The sequence below is a fragment of the Bombina bombina genome, chromosome 5 (assembly GCF_027579735.1).
Source record: "Bombina bombina isolate aBomBom1 chromosome 5, aBomBom1.pri, whole genome shotgun sequence".
Taxonomy (NCBI): Eukaryota; Metazoa; Chordata; class Amphibia; order Anura; family Bombinatoridae; genus Bombina; species Bombina bombina.
Window position 1 is genome coordinate 1,027,598,257 of NC_069503.1, and position 21,617 is coordinate 1,027,619,873.

Genomic DNA, 21,617 nt, shown 5'->3' on the forward strand with positions numbered 1-21,617 from the left:
GACTTGGGGTGATGGGGAGATAGTGATGCCATCGGCAGTGATAAAAAAGTCAGAAATTGGAGTAGAGCTAGAGTGGGGGTTAGAAGGAGCTCAGTCATAGATATATTAATCTTTAGCTGTGAGAGGCTATCCAGGAAATAATGCCAGATAAGCATTTGCTGGCATCAGAAAGGACAGAGGGAGAGAGAGCAATGTTGGAAAGGTAGATCTGAGTATCATCAGCATAGAGGTGATATTTGAAGCCATATCTGTCGATATGTTTATCCAGAAGTATAAATGGAGAAGAGTAGAGGACCCAGGAGAAAGAACGAGTGGACACGTAGTGAGGCGTGAGGAAGATATTAGGGAACAAAGTTAATTCTCAAGTGGCAGAGGGGGTGACTGGGGGTGTAGTTGGAAGATTGCAGTGTAGTGTCAGGATAGTGCTTCAGATAGTATGTGTTTTGTTTAAAAAGTAGTCTGCTAGGTCTTAAAAACAGATGGAGGGGTGGTGTAGGTGGGGAAAGGAGAGATAGTAGAGAAGATTTGTTTAGGGTTTTGAGGAAACAGCAGATATAATAGAAGAGAAGTAGGTTTGCTTGGCTAAGTGAATGGCATTTGTATGAACTAAGTATGAACTTACAGTGGATGAAGGTTCAGACTGAGACTTGTGAGAGCATTTTTGCAAGTCGTGTTTGCTGAGAGTGACAGGGCTGTGACTGATGGTGTGGGGTTTTATGTGCATCTAGCAGGGCCGGACTGGGACCAAAAATAGGCCTGGGCATTTTAAGGCAAAGCAGCCTACTCCGCCCCCCATTTCTTATTTAACTGTATACCAAATATGACAAGTATAATGTAAATTTTGTGAATTGGTTAGTATATAAAAAAAGTATAATATAAAAAACACAACAAAAACAATATATTTTGAATGAAGTCACAGTCACACTAATAAGCCAAGTGGAAAAGCCTTACGGTAATGGCTGGTTATTTAACATTATATTATATGGAGGAACGTTTATAAATGCTTAAAATAAATTCTAAATACTTACTGTTATTACTAATGTACTAATACATATAAATTCTTATTTTTATGTCAGGGATAATACAGCACAATTTGCAGTCTGTTTTACTTAACTATAATTTAAACATTATAATTAAACATTACCTCACACCTATTTCCCAAGCAAACTCTAAAATGTGGAACTCATTCCCACTTAATGAGTTATAGCAGAAATATATATACACAAACCCACACATCACATACTCATACACTCAGAGACCTCCCAAATCACAGACACAGATCAAAGATAGAAATCTAACAGACCCTCATTCAGTGACACAGATGTATACACTCACGCACTAACAGCGCTACACCCACTTATATAAAGTACAGATACATTCAAAACGCATTTGTAGGACAGATGCATCATATAAATATATAGATAAACACACACATTTTATAATATGGGGATGAAAACAAACATATAAAACGTATACACATACATATGTTTCTCACATCATATGTTTTTACCCCCAGGATAAACCCATATCATGTAAATTTTTATAAGCATACTTTTAACATTACCATAAGAAAACAAATAAACATAAACAAAGCATGTATTCATTTAAATTCAAGCATCATTTTATGAATTTACAAGAGTCATGTGCATTAGCATTCAGGGATAAAAAAACATGCTACACAAGAAGAAAAAGGGGGGTTATAGAAATACCTTGATCAGTTCCTTGAAGATGGACAGATTTATGGCCTATTCTTTCCTTTGACAGAGCAATTTTCTACAAAGCTAAATAAAACAGCAACAACAAAAAAGACTATACACACAGAACATACAGCTACTCACTGACACATGTGTCTGTGTGTGTTGCTATTGTATTTGACTTTGTTGAACATTTCTCTGTCAAAATGCAGAAACATGCCATAAATTATATATATATATATATATATATATATATACATACAGGTTAAACTCGAAAAATTAGAATATCGTGCAAAAGTTAATTTATTTCACTAATGCAACTTAAAAGGTGAAACTAATATATGAGATAGACTCATTACATAGAAGTGGGAATGGTTTGTAGTGGACAGCGCCAAAAAATAAAGTACTGGCTCAACTTCTAGAAAACGACCGCCCAATACAGTTGTTATAAGTTATAACAAGAGATAGAAAGAATTTAGAAGGAGCGCCAAACAGGGAGGCTATAGTACTTATGATGTTGTTTAAATGTGATAATGAGTAGTTAATGGATTAGCCACTAGTTCATTAAGAAATGAATGAATCACTCAGAAGTATACATTTTTTAAAAAATATATTTGATACAATAAACGATGAGTTCGGATAGAAATAATGTATATATATATATATATATATATATTATCGGGTTATCAAACACAAATTAGATACATAAATTAGGAAAACATCTGCGCATGTCCCTTTGAGCGCAAAACACAATTTAAAAAGCCTAAAGCGCAATTTAAAATTATCTTGTGATATCTGTTAGACTAGTACATGCACTCGGAGGGCATCTAATAGAGCAATAGTAACATATAGTGGATTTTGGAAAGTCAATAAATATAGTGATACAGTGTATCAGTGTAAAAACGAAAGTAGAATAAGAACACTTGTTAAGTGTGAATAGCAGAAATACAATGTATCAATGTCTCTTGTTAACCTGTTTGGAAACAAGAGAAAAAAAAAACGACTGGCAAAGCGAACATTATTCCAAACAAAAAATAGGAGTTATGCTTACTTATCTATAGCAAATATTTGGGCTGGTCTGTCAGGGTTCGTCAACGCGTTTCAACCTCTAAACGAGGTCTTATCAAGACTAATTTTGTTTGGAATATTGTTCGCTTTGCCAGTCGTTTTTTCTTTCTCTTATTTCCAAACAGGTTAACAAGAGACATTTTGCCTTTATACACCCTTGGCTAAATATTCTACTAAAATTTGCCTGTTGAAGTTGGATATCGGCCGTTTGGATATCTGATGTATGGATCCATTTCAGTTTTGACTGTCTTTTGAAAATCAGCAACTCTTTGGATACACAGGATTCTATATAGGACTTTATTCAGAACTTCTATTTTCTAAAAATCCTTAAATTTGGGGTTTTATATTGCTATCACAAATTTTGCCCCAATAAGGCAGTCTCTATGTGTTTATAGACAAAATATTTTTTTTTTTTATGTTATTCGTAATTTTATTGTGGTTTTAATATCTCATTGTATAACATATTCTACAGTTGCTTTTTGATATCATATGTTTGTATCGGATTGGCCAATCAATTCATATATTGTTGTCATATTTTGTATATTCACTTGAAGAGCGCCGTCTATACTGTGTCTTCTTAGTTACCTACCATATACATTATATATATATATATATATTGATCAAAATATCCATTATTTCCAATAATATTGGAAATAAACTCTTCTCTCTTCACGCAGTTACACTATTGTAACGCTTTTTACTTATATAGTCAAAATAAGCATCTACTCTAAGCAAGTTACTCAATAGTTTTCATGCTTTACTCCTATTCGCTACGCCAATTAGCTCATTTCACTTTATATTTTGCACATTAGAAGTAATCTGCACATTAGAAGTGTATTTTTCAGCAACGTTCTCTAATAACGTTCTTTTTTCCTGCTATCCACACACGATAAGTGTCTCTTTAACCTACTATTATTGTTCTCGCACTGATATATTGTATTGCTGCCATTCACACTTAACAAGTGTTCTTATTCTACTTTTGTTTTTACACTGATACACTGTATCACTATATTTATTGATTTTCCAAAATCCACTATATGGTACTATTGCTCTATTAGATGCCCTCCGAGTGGATGTACTAGTCTAACAGATAACACAGGATAATTTTAAATTGCGCTTTAGGCTTTTTAAATTGTGTTTTGCGCTCAAAGGGATATGCGCAGATGTTTTCCTAATTTATGTATCTAATTTGTGTTTGATAACCCGATAATATATATATATACATTATTTCTATCCGAACTCAACGTTTATTGTATCAAATATATATTTTAAAAAACGTATACTTCTGAGTGATTCATTCATTTCTTAATGAACTAGTGGCTAATCCATTAACTACTCATTATCACATTTAAACAACATCATAAGTACTATAGCCTCCCTGTTTGGCGCTCCTTCTAAATTCTTTCTATCTCTTGTTATAGAATCATTACATGCCAAGCAAGATAGATCAAGCCATGATTTGTCATAATTGTGATGATTATGGCTTACAGCTCATGAAAACCCCAAATCCACAATCTCAGAAAATTAGAATATTGTGAAAATATGCAATTTTCTAGGCTCAAAGTGTCCCACTCTAATCAGCTAATTAAGCCATAACACCTGCAAAGGGTTCCTGAGACTTTAAATGGTCTCTCAGTCTGGTTCAGTAGGAATCACAATCATGGGAAAGACTGTTGACCTGACAGTTGTGCAGAAAACCATCATTGACACCCTCCATAAGGAGAGAAAGCTTCAAAAGGTAATTGCAAAAGAAGTTGGATGTTCCCAAAGTGCTATATCAAAGCACATTAATAGAAAGTTATGTGGAAGGGAAAAGTGTGGAAGAAAAAGGTGCACAAGCAGCAGGGATGACCGCAGCCTGGAGAGGATTGTCAGGAAAAGGCCATTCAAAAGTGTTGGGGACTTTCACAAGAGCCACCACACACAGACGGATCCTGGACATGGGCTTCAAATATCGTATTCCTTTTGTCAAGCCACTCCTGAACAACAAACAATGTCAGTGGCATCTTACCTAGGCTAAAGAAAAACAAATCTGGTCGGTTGCTCTTTTCTAATGAGAGCAAATTTTGCATCTCATTTGGAAACTAAGGACCCAGAGTATGGAGGAAGAGTGGAGAGGCACACACTGCAAAATGCTTGAAGTCCAGTGTGAAGTTTCCACAGTCTGTGTTGATTTGGGGAGCCATGTCATCTGCTGGTGTTGGTCCACTGTGCTTCATTAATTCCAGGGTCAACGCAGCCATCTACCAGGAGATTTTTGGAGCACTTCATGCTTCCTTCCGCAGACAAGCTCTATGGGGATGCTGACTTCATTTTCCAGCAGGACTTGACACCTGCCCACACTGTTCTTTTGACAGACTTGCATTTTAGCCAATCAGTGCTCACTCCTAGGTCACTTCACTTGCATGAGCTCAATGTTATCTATATAAAACACATGAACTAATGCTCTCTAGTGGTCAAAATGAATTCAGATTAAAGGCAGTCTTCAACATCTAATAAACTAGCATATGAACCTCTTAGGTTTAGCTTTCAACTAAGAATACCAAGAGAACAAAGCAAAATTGGTGATAAAAGTAAATTGGGAAGTTATTTAATATTACATGCCCTATTTAAATCATGAAAGTTTTTTTGGGACTTGACTGTCCCTTTATTAGACCACACTTCTCCCTCAGTTCTTCAGAAAGCACCACTTGTATTATGTAATGAAATCTAGTAAACAACTGTTCCATCACTGGTCTGCTGGACTTATGCCCAAAATCCTACCGATTTCTCTTTGGGGAATGATGTTCTGAAAGTGTTGTATTATTCGCTGATGCATCTGTTGTCAGATTGGCAATCTTCGACCCATCCTTGCTCTTGAAAGACTAGCCCTTTTTTGGAGGCTCCTTATATACTATGACTACACGATTGCCTCACCTTTTTCAATTTTCCTTCTTATTTTAATTTGTCACATCACTATTATTCCTAAAATGCCCCAGTTCCAACTTATTTGGAGTGTGTTGCAGTCATCAGATTTGAAATTATATTTTCAAAAATATATTAAATTCACAAAGTAAAACATGAAATAATGTGTTAATAATGTGTTGCCAATACCGTACAGGGTGAATTGAAAATGACTTTTTGTTTGTTTCTTTGCATTTTCCATACTGTCCCAACTTTTTCCGAACTGGGGTTGTAGATCAATATAAGCTAAGATAAGATGTGTAGAAGAATAGACATTTGTTTCCTTTGGCAATATTTTTTTCTAGTATTGAATATTTAAAATGTTATATTTACTCTTTTCAATGGAAGATATGATTACAGAGAAACATACAAAAGATAGAGAAATAAAAATGCTGAATAATGGTTACCATAAACTCACACAATGAGATGTATATTATAAAATTATATATTATAATCACATTCTATATTTCATTGTTCTTTACATCAAATGGAACATTCAAAATATAGAAATGCAACAATAAATGTCAAAATGCAAACATTCAATTAGGACTGACTAATGTGATCATGATTCATTGTTTTATACAAATATGCTAAAACATTCACCCAGTGGGGTCTGTGCATTCTGCAAAAGAATGAGAAGTGATTGGTACCAAATAAAAAACATCTTGTAACCAACCCAGTGCTGGATATCGAGTACTGACCCTTAGGTCTTGATAATCAAAACATATACCCACAATGTGGCACTATTTTCAAAAGGGTGAAATATCGAAACTGCTGACATAACTTTTTGAAGGCAGTCTCTCAGAGAGGCGTTTTACTATACATCTCAGTGGGTGGAGATGTTGGTGATATTTTCAAAGCAGCATTGTCTTTCGAATGTAAATGAGCTCTGTACACATTATTGTATGGCAATATAATTTACAAGTGTCAACCGAAACGTAACCCTGTTTTGTTACAATGCAAAAGTGAAACACGGACATCAATAATACACCTATAGGAACTGGGGGATTGTGGGTATATAGTACATATATATATATATATATATATACTATATATATATATTATATATATATATATACTATATATATATATATATATATACACAATATTTTATTTAGATGCATTTTATTGTATAATGCTTAAATATGTATTTAAATTATTGTCCTGTTTTTAAAAATCGTGTTTTTTGCTTTTGGCCTGTCTTGTCTTTTTTAGGAAGAAGAATTTGTGTTCGTTATATTAATATTTCAGAAAAGTCAGTAGTCAAGACTTTCTAGTTTTATTTCTTTATTTCCGATATAAGTTCTCACTGTTTTGAATACGTAATACAGTGCGGTTGCAATATTATTACAGTAAGAAGAAATTGTTTGTTACTGTGAGGTTGCAATATTATAACAGTGAGACCTCACTGAAACAAATATGTTTTATATTAATAACATGTTTATTACAGTGCGTTTGTAATATTAGTATAACACGTTCAGAACAATAAGAACTTATATCAACAATAAAGAAATAAATCCAGAAAGTCTCTGTCTTCTATGAAATATTAATATCACAAACACAAAATTTAGTTCCTAAAAAAAACAAAAGGCAAAAAACGTGATTTTTAAAAATGTGGCAATAATTTAAATACATATTATGCATAATTTTAAGTGTTACTAAGCAAAAAACATTATTTGTTATAGCGAACGCACATCTATGTTGTGTAAACATACTTTGAATACAGCACCCCCCCCACCCCCTCAAAGATCGCAGATGAGTAGCAATTTGGGCAGCCTTTTGCTGAAACTGTGATTCCTGTTATTTCCTATGAGAGACACAACTCGTCGCAACAGAGAGGTTCAACCCTCTTTTTTTTTAATATATCACCAGACCCACTGACTATGAGACTGGCAAGGCCAAAAAGGCAATTTCTTGTGGGTCTGACAATGTTTTAAATATCAGGGCTTTGGTATAGAATTAATTAAATAACAAATTACAATGAATCTCCTTTTGTTTCCAAAATATGTTTTCTTTAATATTATGTATCAAATGCGTTAGGTCTTATGAGAAAGCAACACATCTCTCACTCCCCAAAGCTTAAAGGGACTATTGAAGCATTCTTGCCTACCAATCAGATGCTATTTCAATTCATAGTTCCCCTTCATAAAACTAAGGGGTTGATCATAATGTGTACACAGAAAAGGCTGTGTCTAAGGAGCGCTCTGTACAGCAGACGCCGAATAATCAGTGAAACGAAGCCTCCAATCTCCCGCCAAAGCTCAAAGGAGAGTGGGTGTGTGAATAAACCGGAACAGCTGTTCAGCTATGCAGCCAAGGCTAGTCTGCTCGCTACGCCCAAAAAGTCATATAGAAATCCAGGAAAGGCGCACAGCAGACAGCAGCACCAAGACTCACGTTTGTAAAACAGTAAATCTTTTATTGTAGGCAAAAGTTAAAAGCACAAAAAGGGCTCAAAGGCCATTCAAGCATACACGATAAAATCATCTGTTGTGTGTCAGGATACAATGCAGACGCGTTTCGTGAGCATGCTCACTTGATCACTGCAAAGAGAGTAACCTGCACATACCTCCATATATAGCTGGAGATTTAAAGACACATTGTACATACTTTAAACAACAGAATGAAACATGACTAAACAAACTGATATGTTACAAATGTTTCAGATATGTCAAATACAGGGGTTTATAATGTACCTATACAGGGAGGGCAGAATTATTAGGCAAATGAGTATTTTGACCACATCATCCTCTTTATGCATGTTGTCTTACTCCAAGATGTATAGGCTCGAAAACCTACTACCAATTAAGCATATTAGGTGATGTGCATCTCTGTAATGAGAAGGGGTGTGGTCTAATGACATCAACACCCTATATCAGGTGTGCATAATTATTAGGCAACTTCCTTTCCTTTGGCAAAATGGGTCAAAAGAAGGACTTGACAGGCTCAGAAAAGTCAAAAATAGTGAGATATCTTGCAGAGGGATGCAGCACTCTTAAAATTGCAAAGCTTCTGAAGCGTGATCATCGAACAATCAAGCGTTTCATTCAAAATAGTCAACAGGGTCACAAGAAGCGTGTGGAGAAACCAAGGCGCAAAATAACTGCCCATGAACTGAGAAAAGTCAAGTGTGCAGCTGCCAAGATGCCACTTGCCACCAGTTTGGCCATATTTCAGAGCTGCAACATCACTGGAGTGCCCAAAAGCACAAGGTGTGCAATACATGGCCAAGGTAAGAAAGGCTGAAAGACGACCACCACTGAATAAGACACACAAGCTGAAACGTCAAGACTGGGCCAAGAAATATCTCAAGACTGATTTTTCTAAGGTTTTATGGACTGATGAAATGAGAGTGAGTCTTGATGGGCCAGATGGATGGGCCCGTGGCTGGATTGGTAAAGGGCAGAGAGCTCCAGTCCGACTCAGACGCCAGCAAGGTGGAGTACTGGTTTGGGCTGGTATCATCAAAGATGAGCTTGTGGGGCCTTTTCGGGTTGAGGATGGAGTCAAGCTCAACTCCCAGTCCTACTGCCAGTTTCTGGAAGACACCTTCTTCAAGCAGTGGTACAGGAAGAAGTCTGCATCCTTCAAGAAAAACATGATTTTCATGCAGGACAATGCTCCATCACACGCGTCCAAGTACTCCACAGCGTGGCTGGCAAGAAAGGGTATAAAAGATGAAAATCTAATGACATGGCCTCCTTGTTCACCTGATCTGAACCCCATTGAGAACCTGTGGTCCATCATCAAATGTGAGATTTACAAGGAGGGAAAACAGTACACCTCTCTGAACAGTGTCTGGGAGGCTGTGGTTGCTGCTGCATGCAATGTTGATGGTGAACAGATCAAAACACTGACAGAATCCATGGATGGCAAGCTTTTGAGTGTCCTTGCAAAGAAAGGTGGCTATATTGGTCACTGATTTGTTTTTGTTTTGTTTTTGAATGTCAGAAATGTATATTTGTGAATGTTGAGATGTTATATTGGTTTCACTGGTAAAAATAAATAATTGAAATGGGTATATATTTGTTTTTTGTTAAGTTGCCTAATAATTATGCACAGTAATAGTCACCTGCACACACAGATATCCCCCTAAAATAGCTATAACTAAAAACAAACTAAAAACTACATCCAAAACTATTCAGCTTTGATATTAATGAGTTTTTTTGGGTTCATTGAGAACATGGTTGTTGTTCAATAATAAAATGAATCCTCAAAAATACAACTTGCCTAATAATTCTGCACTCCCTGTATGTTAGAATACAATCTTTATTTATATACTATTTTGGAAAAATATAAGGCTCTAATAAAGGCTCTAATAAAAATGTGCTCTACGTTGAAATATTGTGTTATTCTCTTACATAGTATATACTGTATAGATTTAACCCCCTATAGTACAAAACATTTTACTATATAGATTTAATGATGTCCTCATGTATTTCATAATTGATAAAAAAGGACTATTGTGGAGATAACCTATTAATGATAAAGAAGACTAGAAAAATACAAATATTAGCCATATCTAAAAATATATTAGACAAATTAATATTCTGGAAAAGATGGAAATAACCTTAGAATGTAAAAATATTGTATAGTTAGGTAAATAGGTCTAAGTCCCTTCTCATATTTAACCCTTGGGGACTGCTGGTTTTCAGAGAGAAAATCCAGAACACCTCACGTTTATTTAGTTTATCCTCTCTGTTTCCTCCCCGTCTCCAAAAAGGAACGTGATCAATCCCTTGAAGGGACAGACTGGACATGTCAGAATTGTGTAGATTTTTAAAGTGCCTAGAAATGGGAGTATCTGTTTTTTCATCATCAATTGAGTGTAGATATTCTAAGAACCTGTCTTTTACAGGACGCTTAGTTTTACCTACATACTGTATTTTGCAAATAAGGCAAGCAAGTAAATATACTAGATGAGTAGTATTACAGTTAATGTAAAAAATTAATATTATGTGTCTTTTGAGTAATATTGGATGTAAAGATATCACCTTCAGATACATGTTCACACATTTTACAGCCATTTCTCCTGCATTTGTAGAAGCCCTTTCTTCCTTTAAGCCAACTTTTTTTAGTCTTATTGGGTAGGTCAGAGGGAAATAAATGGTTGGCCAAAGTTTTACCTCTTTTAGATACAAATTCTACACCTTGCTGCACTATTTCTTTCAAAGTTGGATCAGTGTATAAAATAGGGATAGTTTATTTGACTATACTACAAATTTTGTGATAGTCAGTGCTGTATGTAGTAATGAATTTAGGTGTAGGTTTGTAAACTTGTGTCCCTCTATTTTATATTTAAGTAGATCTTCCCTATTTTGTCATTATAGCCTCTTTGTTTTAATCTGGCTGTAATCAATTCAGAGTTCTTTGTATACATCTTCTCAGTGGTGCAGTTTCTTTTGGCTCTGATAGATTCCCCCTTTGGGATGCCTCTGAGGACATGTTTGGGGTGACAGGAGTCAAACTGTAGTGTGGTATTGCCCGAAGTGGACTTTCTATATAGAGAAGTCTCTATTATACCATCTTTGTTGTTAGCTGTAATTGTTAAATCAAGAAAGTTAATTGATTTTAAATCATGTTCACCTGTGAATTTGATTCCACATGTATTGTTATTTAAGTACTCACAGACTACATCTGCTTCATGGGCACTGCCCTCAAAGATAAAAAAACATATTGTCTATGTATCTGTAAAAATATTTGATATTATCTTTCTCCAAAGACGTGGAATAGCTCCCACCAACCCATAAAAAGGTTGGCGTAAGAGGGGGCAAATTTAGCCCCCATGGCTGTTCCATGTCTTTGGAGAAAGTACTCATTGCCAAACATAAAAAAAATTGTGTGTTACAAGATACTCTGTTGCTCTTAACAACAATATCTAAGTGGCAGGTTCATATTCGCTATATGAATTCAGAAAGAATTCTAGAGCTGTAATGCCTTTGTCATGTTGTATACTAGTATACAAGGAAGTTACAGCTACAACCAGGAAACTATAATTGGGTTCCCATTTAATTTTATCCAATTTAGTCAAGATGGCAGTAGTGTCTTGAATGTGGCTCAATAAACCCTCTACTAATAGCTGTAAAAAAAACTAGGTCACTTAAGGGTTAATTCCAAGAATTTATCCCTGCAATGATAGGGTGCCCTGGGGGAGAAATAGGGTCTTTATGGATCTTTGGGAAGTAATGGAAAATGGGAGTTACAGGGTGTAAGGGAATACGTGCTTCTTTTGTACTAGAGTTAATGATATTATTATGTTTAGCCATTAATACAATACCTATCATCTAATTTTTATACTGTTTAGTCAGATTACTTTGTAAAGTGCAATAAACCTCCCTATCATCCAATTGCCTTTTAGCTTCCATGATGTAGTCTGTCCTATTAAGAACAACCACATTGCCCCCTTATTCGAAGGTCTAATGAGGATATCATCATTTTCAGATAGAACTCTTAGGGCCTGTTTCTCTTTTTGAGTTAAATTAGATAGATGTTTAGATTTTTTAAGATTGTTATCATTAAGTACTCTAAGCTTCTCTTCTACGTTTTTTTGAAAGATATCAAGAGCTTTACGACGTGCATGTACAGGGTAAAATGTGCTTTTCTTTTTTACATGATCAGATTTGATCTCTTTTTCTTTTTACAAAGTCTGAGTTTAATGTAATGTTCTCTCTTGCTAATTCCCTAAGATCTTGCACAGATCATAATGTATTGTTTACTTACTGGCATGTTAACAGCTGCAGATCAGCTATTTTAGATGTTGATGCACTATCATCCATTTTCTTTTTTTATAGGCATCACTTTTTTCATTATGGGTTTGGTGAAAAATGGTGCTTTAAATACATAGTAGATAAGGTTGAAAAAAGACCGAAGTCCATCAAGTTCAAACTATACAAATCTAAAATACTTACAAAAAGCTCCAGTTAAGCTTAAATGCCCCCCTAAAAGGTGATCCATTTAATACTAGCAATCATATCCATGAATTTTGTTTATATATAGAAATGTATCCAGACTATTTTTAAATGTATGTAGGGTATTGGCATTCACTACCTCCTTTGGTAATGAGTTCCACAATTGTATTGCTCTTACAGTGAAAAAATGTTTCCGTTGCAGGAGATTAAATCTCCTTTCCTCCAACCTTAAATTGTGACCTCGTGTCAGAAACAATTTTCATGGAATAAACAGAGCTTCTGCCATCTCTGTATATGGGCCTTGAATATATTTATATAAAGTAATCATATCACCTCTCAAGCGCCTTTTTTCTAAAGAAAACAGACTCAGTTTGGCTAGCCTCTCCTCATAGGTTAAATTCTCCAATCCCCTTATTAGCTTTGTGGCCCTTTTCTGAAATTTTTCTAGTTCTGCAATATCTTTTTTTTGCGATCGGTCCCCAGAACTGCACTCCATACTCAAGGTGAGGTCTTTCCAGGGCTTTATATAGTGACAGAATTATGCTTTCCTCCCTTGAATCAATGCCTCTTTTAATACATGCTAGTATCTTATTAGCCTTTGAATCCACTGCCCTGCATTGTGCACCCATCTTTAGCTTGTTATCTTTTAACATGTGTCAGTCAGTCCCTGTTTGGATAATCACTATTCAAATTCTCAATACTTAATATTAATACTTAATTTTTCATGTATTGAATTACACAGATAATAGGGCTTGATAAGTTTAAAACAACACTTTTCAAATTAATATTGATTACCGCAAAACCTTTTAAAAAGTAAAATTAATTTTTTGAATAGAACCACTGCCATATTGGATGACTGCCTGCTCAATCAAATAAATAATAATAAGCACTTTTTTTTCAATACAAATTAACCAGATCAATAACCAAACACACATGCCCACTATATGGATAATTTACATGTTCAAGTTGCTTAAAAATATATACACAAGTATCTCTATGGTTTTGTACCAAAAATATGTTAATTCCACAAAATGAAACCTATTAGAATAACTACACGCTATTATAGTACAATATGTAGTATGAAAGCATTGTTGTATATAAAGACTCAGACTCTGCCGGTCTATTGGTAAATAATTTGCTAAATAATTGGTAGAAAACCATATTACACATTTTCAGGATTCCTGATCTGGGGGAGGATTTTGGACCAAATTTAATATTACAAGTTACGTATATATAACTAGCACAGATATATACCACATTCCATTATACTGGTATTTTTAGTCCAATATTTCCAAAGTAGCAGAGGTTTATCCAAGTCTCTTATATTTGTTAATCACCAAATTATTGTGTAATACGGTAGATCTGGCCTTGGGCATTTCCCAGAAACCTTGGATTTTTCTACCTCTAATGTAATGCACCTTTTATTAAGATGCTTCATTGCATAATACATATAAGAATGTGTACACAGTCTAAACAAAATTATTATTTATTTTTTTAATCAAAGTTTTTTATTGAGGTACATTAACAGCATACAATCTGGTTAATTAATATGCTTCATTGTATCATTGGTTAATTTATTAAGATGCTTCATTGCATAATACATATAAGAATGTGTACACAGTCTAAACTTTTTTTTTTAATCAAAGTTTTTTATTGAGGTACATTAACAGCATACAATCTGGATCATTTTGACGTATTTGGAACATAAGTTACCTATCATACATATATCAATAATACATAGGTATCGAAAGAGCATATTAATACCCCTTCTTCCCCATGTCCATTCAATAAAAGAATTCTATGTTCAAGCCTCCGGTTCACAAATTATATACATAAACAAAGTACAATGATCATAATAACACGTTACCTCTTTTTTCTATATTTAAACATATGAAACTTTTCCTATTGTCAACATCCTGAAAAGCTTATAAACCTTATATAACGATAAACAAAATATAGTAAGAAGATCCATATGTTAGCAAACATGTTGTAATATGCAGGAAATAAAATTATGAATATAGTACTCCATTATAATAATACTCTGCCTAATAGGGTGATACTTTCAACTAGGTTACTGAGAGTATTAAACCACTGTCTAATTTGGGAAGTATTGTACTAAATTGGAGTATATAATATTAATCTAATGTAGAGCTTATGGCAACTAAAACTAGCACAAGTCCCAACCCCAATCAATACACGGGTCACTCTTGGGCCCTTAAAATAAAGAAATACAGAATATCTGGGATTAAGGACGAGGAGGATCAAAAGGAAATTAAAAGTTAAGGATTAGCTCTTTAAATATTGAGATATAATTCTTCCCCTAGATCACCTATAACTTGCAAGGGTACTTTTTGCTATACAGGGAGTGCAGAATTATTAGGCAAGTTGTATTTTTGAGGATTAATTTTATTATTGAACAACAACCATGTTCTCAATGAACCCAAAAAACTCATTAATATCAAAGCTGAATAGTTTTGGAAGTAGTTTTTAGTTTGTTTTTAGTTATAGCTATTTTAGGGGGATAGCTGTGTGTGCAGGTGACTATTACAGTGCATAATTATTAGGCAACTTAACAAAAAACAAATATATACCCATTTCAATTATTTATTTTTACCAGTGAAACCAATATAACATCTCAACATTCACAAATATACATTTCTGACATTCAAAAACAAAACAAAAACAAATCAGTGACCAATATAGCCACCTTTCTTTGCAAGGACACTCAAAAGCTTGCCATCCATGGATTCTGTCAGTGTTTTGATCTGTTCACCATCAACATTGCATGCAGCAGCAACCACAGCCTCCCAGACACTGTTCAGAGAGGTGTACTGTTTTCCCTCCTTGTAAATCTCACATTTGATGATGGACCACAGGTTCTCAATGGGGTTCAGATCAGGTGAACAAGGAGGCCATGTCATTAGATTTTCTTCTTTTATACCCTTTCTTGCCAGCCACGCTGTGGAGTACTTGGACGCGTGTGATGGAGCATTGTCCTGCATGAAAATCATGTTTTTCTTGAAGGATGCAGGACTTCTTCCTGTACCACTGCTTGAAGAAGGTGTCTTCCAGAAACTGGCAGTAGGACTGGGAGTTGAGCTTGACTCCATCCTCAACCCGAAAAGGCCCCACAAGCTCATCTTTGATGATACCAGCCCAAACCAGTACTCCACCTCCACCTTGCTGGCGTCTGAGTCGGACTGGAGCTCTCTGCCCTTTACCAATCCAGCCACGGGCCCATCCATCTGGCCCATCAAGACTCACTCTCATTTCATCAGTCCATAAAACCTTAGAAAAATCAGACTTGAGATATTTCTTGGCCCAGTCTTGACGTTTCAGCTTGTGTGTCTTGTTCAGTGGTGGTCGTCTTTCAGCCTTTCTTACCTTGGCCATGTCTCTGAGTATTGCACACCTTGTGCTTTTGGGCACTCCAGTGATGTTGCAGCTCTGAAATATGGCCAAACTGGTGGCAAGTGGCATCTTGGGAGCTGCACGCTTGACTTTTTCTCAGTTCATGGGCAGTTATTTTGCGCCTTGATTTTTCCACACGCTTCTTGCGACCCTGTTGACTATTTTGAATGAAACGCTTGATTGTTCGATGATCACGCTTCAGAAGCTTTGCAATTTTAAGAGTGCTGCATCCCTCGGCAAGATATCTCACTATTTTTGACTTTTCTGAGCCTGTCAAGTCCCTTTTTTGACCCATTTTGCCAAAGGAAAGGAAGTTGCCTAATAATTATGCACACCTGATATAGGGTGTTGATGTCATTAGACCACACCCCTTCTCATTACAGAGATGCACATCACCTAATATGCTTAATTGGTAGTAGGCTTTCGAGCCTATACAGCTTGGAGTAAGACAACATGCATAAAGAGGATGATGTGGTCAAAATACTCATTTGCCTAATAATTCTGCACTCCCTGTATTGCAAGTAAATATGTGGTGAAGCCTAATTTGGATACTAATTGAGGCTTTCTTATTAACAAATGCCAGGTATGGTTTAATGTGAGGGAGACAATGCAATCACATAGGTGACATCCACTCAGGTATACCTTTTATAAATATCAAGATGAAAGCACATTTTCCATGCTCTATATACTGGATTTAGATTTATACTGGGCTGATAAAGCAAGTTTTGCACATCCAAACAGTGTTAGCTATGTACTTAACATCCAAACCCATCTAGGTGGTAATAACTTGAGCGAATAAACATAACTGGCACTCAAAAATATTCCATACAGTAGGCTATCTTAACCCACTTAACTTTATAAATAGTAGATACACTTAACTGGACAAGGCCACCTACTTATATCCTATCTGTAGTTTCTGTCCCACCATGCTTAAAACTGAAGAGGATGTCACTACAATCACCCCTGCCACACATTCCCATACAGCAAAACATAAAGTTCATGCTCTGAATCTAAAATGTCTGCCCCATAACAATACATGAGATAATTCTAAAGACATAAACTTGCAACTTTGGAAATTAGTGAGAACAAATAAGGTGTGGTATTCTTGCAGTTATCATATTTTGTCCATTTAATAAGTCCAGAATACTGACTATACTGGAGACACTGCAAAAAGTCCACAATGCTGCAAAAACCTTAACCGACTCCCGTTCTGCCCAAAACAGAGTGTTCCCCTTCTCTTGCTGCTAATAGAGAGACAAGATCCAGCAATACAATATGCGCTCTGGTTGATCTCCGATTTAGAACATTCTCAACATCAACATATCGGCTCCGAGCAGCTAGAATCCGAATCTTTAGGCTCACCACCTCAGACAAAAAATCCCTCATATCTCCAGGGCCACTATGCAAGTGCGGGTTTAGCTGAAGACACGTGGCCCTCTCATACCTCCCCGGGAGACCGGCCGCGCCCCCCCCCCCCCGATCGGAAGAGAGGGCCCTGAGTAAAACTCTGCCTCCTCCTTCATGTCTCCTGTGTAGCGATCTGACGTTAGAGGAGTTGCTGCTAGCTTCTCGATCGGCTGGAATTCATCTCCGTAGCATCTAGGTACCGCCACTTCTGGCTTACAGGATAAGTTATCCGTGTCCCGCGGATTCTGCAGGGTCGATATAAGATCATCATATCCGGTCTGTATTTGTAGTTCCAAGTCAACAAGTAGACATAGAATTAAATCATAGTCTTACTCCATGTTTTTGAGAGAGTATTTTAGTTGCTAGATGTTTGTTGCAGATGAAAACTGCGTTACTCGGTTACAGAGAGAACCGAGGGGGGGAAGTTGCATATGTGAATGGCGGCCACCGCCTGCAGGCTCACAAAGTATGGATTCTGCTTGTTGGATCTCAGCAATAATTATATCGAACTGCTCCTTGACTTCTCCTTATTAGATATGTGAAACTGTGGGTCAAAATAATATATTCGGGAGAAGATACTAATGAAAATGCAATTTCTATTAGAGGAGCTTTCCAAATTTGCTTCTGATCACGGCGCTGCTTAGACACGCCCCCCCAGTCTAAACAAATTTAAATTGACTTATACCTATTAAAATATATATTTGTATTAAATGAAAATTAGTTTAAATGATTTATGGCAATAGCTCCACACATAACAAATCTGCTGATAGCATGAACTATAAATATGAGTAACACGGCTCAGCAATCAAAAACTCCCCCCTGGGGCTTTTTTTTTTTAAATATAGGTGTCTCTACTTCTTAAGCTATAATTTGCCTTTCTAATGTTTTTTTTAAAGGGACATAATACTCATATGCTAAATCACTTGAAACTGATGCAGTATAACTGTAAAAAGCTGACAGGAAAATATCACCTTAGCATCTCTATGTAAAAAAGGAAGATATTTACCTCACAATCTCCTCAGCTCAGCAGAGGAAGTTATACTCAGCTGCTCTCAGCTGCAGGTAAAAATAAAAAAAAAATGAAGAAATGAACAGAAGCCAATCAGCATCAGCAGTGCTGAGGTCATAAACTCTTACTGTGATCCATGAGATTTGACTTAACTCTCATGAGATTTCATAATAAGCTTCCTTTACCTGATTGGTGAAATAATCTGAGAGTTCACGAGGCTCATCCTTTCAGCTGTCCCAGGACAGACACACTAAAATGCTGCTTAAAAATCCTTTACAATGGGAGGTGGCTACTGAGGAACTTTTGAGGTAAAATATCTTTCATTTTTACATAGAGATGTTCAGGAGATATTTTCTAGTCAGCTTTTTACAGCTATGCTGCATCACTTTAAAGTGTTTAAACATTTGGGTATTATGGCCCTTTAAGGGGCCTTGCAGTACTGATAAGACTGCTTAGATACTCTCACCAGAGCAGAGAGCTACAGGTCATTGGGCACTTGGGCCTAGCTTCCATTGTTGTTGTAAAGTGTATAAACTGGTGGTAACAAACAAATATCTCAATAGACTTTATTGGAAATACTTGCTACCACCAGTACCAGTTTACAGCAATAGACACCATGGGGCCCATTTATCAAGCTCCGGGTGGAGCTTGAGGGCCCGTGTTTCTGGCGAGCCATCAGGCTTGCCAGAAACAGCAGTTATAAAGCAGCGGTCTAAAGACCGTTCAGATCAGGTCCGCCAGACCTTTGATAAATATCCCCCTATGGCTTAATAGGGATCGTTGATGGTGTCTGGATGACATATTTTGGAAAGGATAATTAGTTGGAAATATAAATAATAAAACTTATCCTGATTTGATATGAATTCCCTGACTGGTGTAAGTGGTTGTACCCGCATGGAAAAGAAGAAGTGGCACAAAGAGTAATTAAAGTAATTGTATGAAATGGGAAAGACAGATTTTATTGGGTCTATTTAACAAGCAATGAACAGGCAGAAATCTGTATTAAAACTATCAAATTGTAAAATCAAGTGTTTTTCAGTAACTACATTGTCAATTTCCTACATGAAATATGATTCCTTAGTCTTCCTTATTTTCTTCAAAAAAACTGGCAACCCTAGTGCAAAAGCACATTGTTGCAGGAAATAATGTTTAAATCTATTGCTCTTTGTTAATGGCTTGGCATCATTACTGACATACAAATAAATTAAAAAAAATTCAATGCAGATTACATTTTGATAAACACAAAATAATATATTTTGATGCAACTGGTTTCACAGTTTGATACATGGGGCCAATTTTATATATGTTTTCCTTGGTTTTATAGCAATTCATCTTCATACCTGTAGTTCAGTGTTAAAGGGATATGAAGCCCAAAAAAGAAATCTTTAGTTATTTAGATAAAGCATACAATTGTAAACCTTTTTCCAATTTTCTTCTATTAGCAAATTTGCTTTATTCACTTTATATCCTTTCTTGAAGAAGCAACAGTGCACTACTGGGAATTAGCTGAACACATCGGTAAGCCAATCACAAGAGACATATATATGCAGACACCAATCAGCAGCTAGCTCCCAGATCCTGAGCCTATCTAGGTATGCACTTCAACAAAGGATACCAAGATAACTAAGCAAAATAGATAAAATAAGTAAAATTGGAAAGTTGTTTAAAAATGGATGCTCTATCTAAATCATGAAATAATTTTTTTGGGTTTCATGTCTCTTTAATCAGAGGAGTTTGTACAGAAAAAAGTAGTCTGTGCTTTGTAAAACAGATAGATTTCCTATATGAAGTTGATGTTGATGACAAGACCATGTAAATCAATTGGTCTACTGAAAGGGTCAAGAAGATGTCCTACTTGCTGAAAAGTGACTCTGGTATAGGACATAGAGTCTCCATAAGTTATGGTAGGTAAAAAGACGAAGGAAAAAACAGCCTTCCATTGTAAGTATAGTGATACATCCACAAATCCCTCTACAGAAAACCTCACAAACAGTGGAGCAGGGAATTCTGGGTAAGGGTATGCAAATTAGCTTATTTTAGTCACTTTCTTGTTTACATAATGCTCCTTAATTTGCATGGCAGAAAATTGTGGAGTACAATTTCAATCTAAAATGATTCTTTATAGATCAATATAAGCTAAGATAAAATTGGTTTGGCTAGTTGTTTTTTTATTATGTATACTCCGTCTACAACATAAAATTATGTTTCAAAAACTGAAAACAGTCTAAAAAAAACCCTATTATATATATATTCATCCTTTGTTTTTGTCATAACTCATTGCTTTAGACGGAATTCAGAAAAACAAACAAAAACCCATTAGGTTGCACTAACATTGTGAGCCAAAAAATATTAAAATAGCGATACTAACAACATTGTTCAAATAAATGTTTCACATATAAAAAAAATGGAAGCAATTTGCTAATGTTGTTTTTTTTCATTATGTATGCCTAGAGATATTGTTTATATTTCCTATTTTGAAATGTATAACTCATACTCAAGGGGATGCGTTTTAGACTCATCTGTGGAAGAAAATTATCACTCAAATCTTGTACAAAACAGTAATTTTGTGGACCATGTAATCCGCACTGACATCCTCTTAAGAACTGGGCTGATGTTTGGCTTCTGGAATATGCACACTTCCAAGCTTGGGATAATTTTTATACCTCACTCACAACACACATAATATATATATATATATATATATATATATATAGAGAGAGAGAGAGAGAGAGGAGAGAGAGCTCAAATTTCCACTAGCCATTGGCGAGTGGAAATTTAACAGTGGCGAGTGAAAATTTAGTGAGAGAATGTCTACAAATATTGTCTAAAGGGATATTATATGCCCATGAAAGGGCAAGGATATGTTATTCCTCTAGGGATATAGGGACACAATTAGTGCTTAGACTTTTACTTCTGAGAGGGTAAACAGGGGTAGAGAGAGATTGGAGAGGAAAGGTGAAAGTGGAGAAAAAGATAGCTTTAAGAAAGAGTGGAGAAAAAAAAGAGTGAAGAGATATGAGAGAGGAGAGAAAAAGAGTGAAAAGATATGGCCTGGGCTGAGAGAGAAGGAAGGGGGTAAAAAAGAGAGAAGGAGTGGAGAGAAAGATAGATGAGAGATAATTATAAAAAAAATTTCTAGGTCTGCTATTACCTCACATTAATGTCACACTCTCTGCT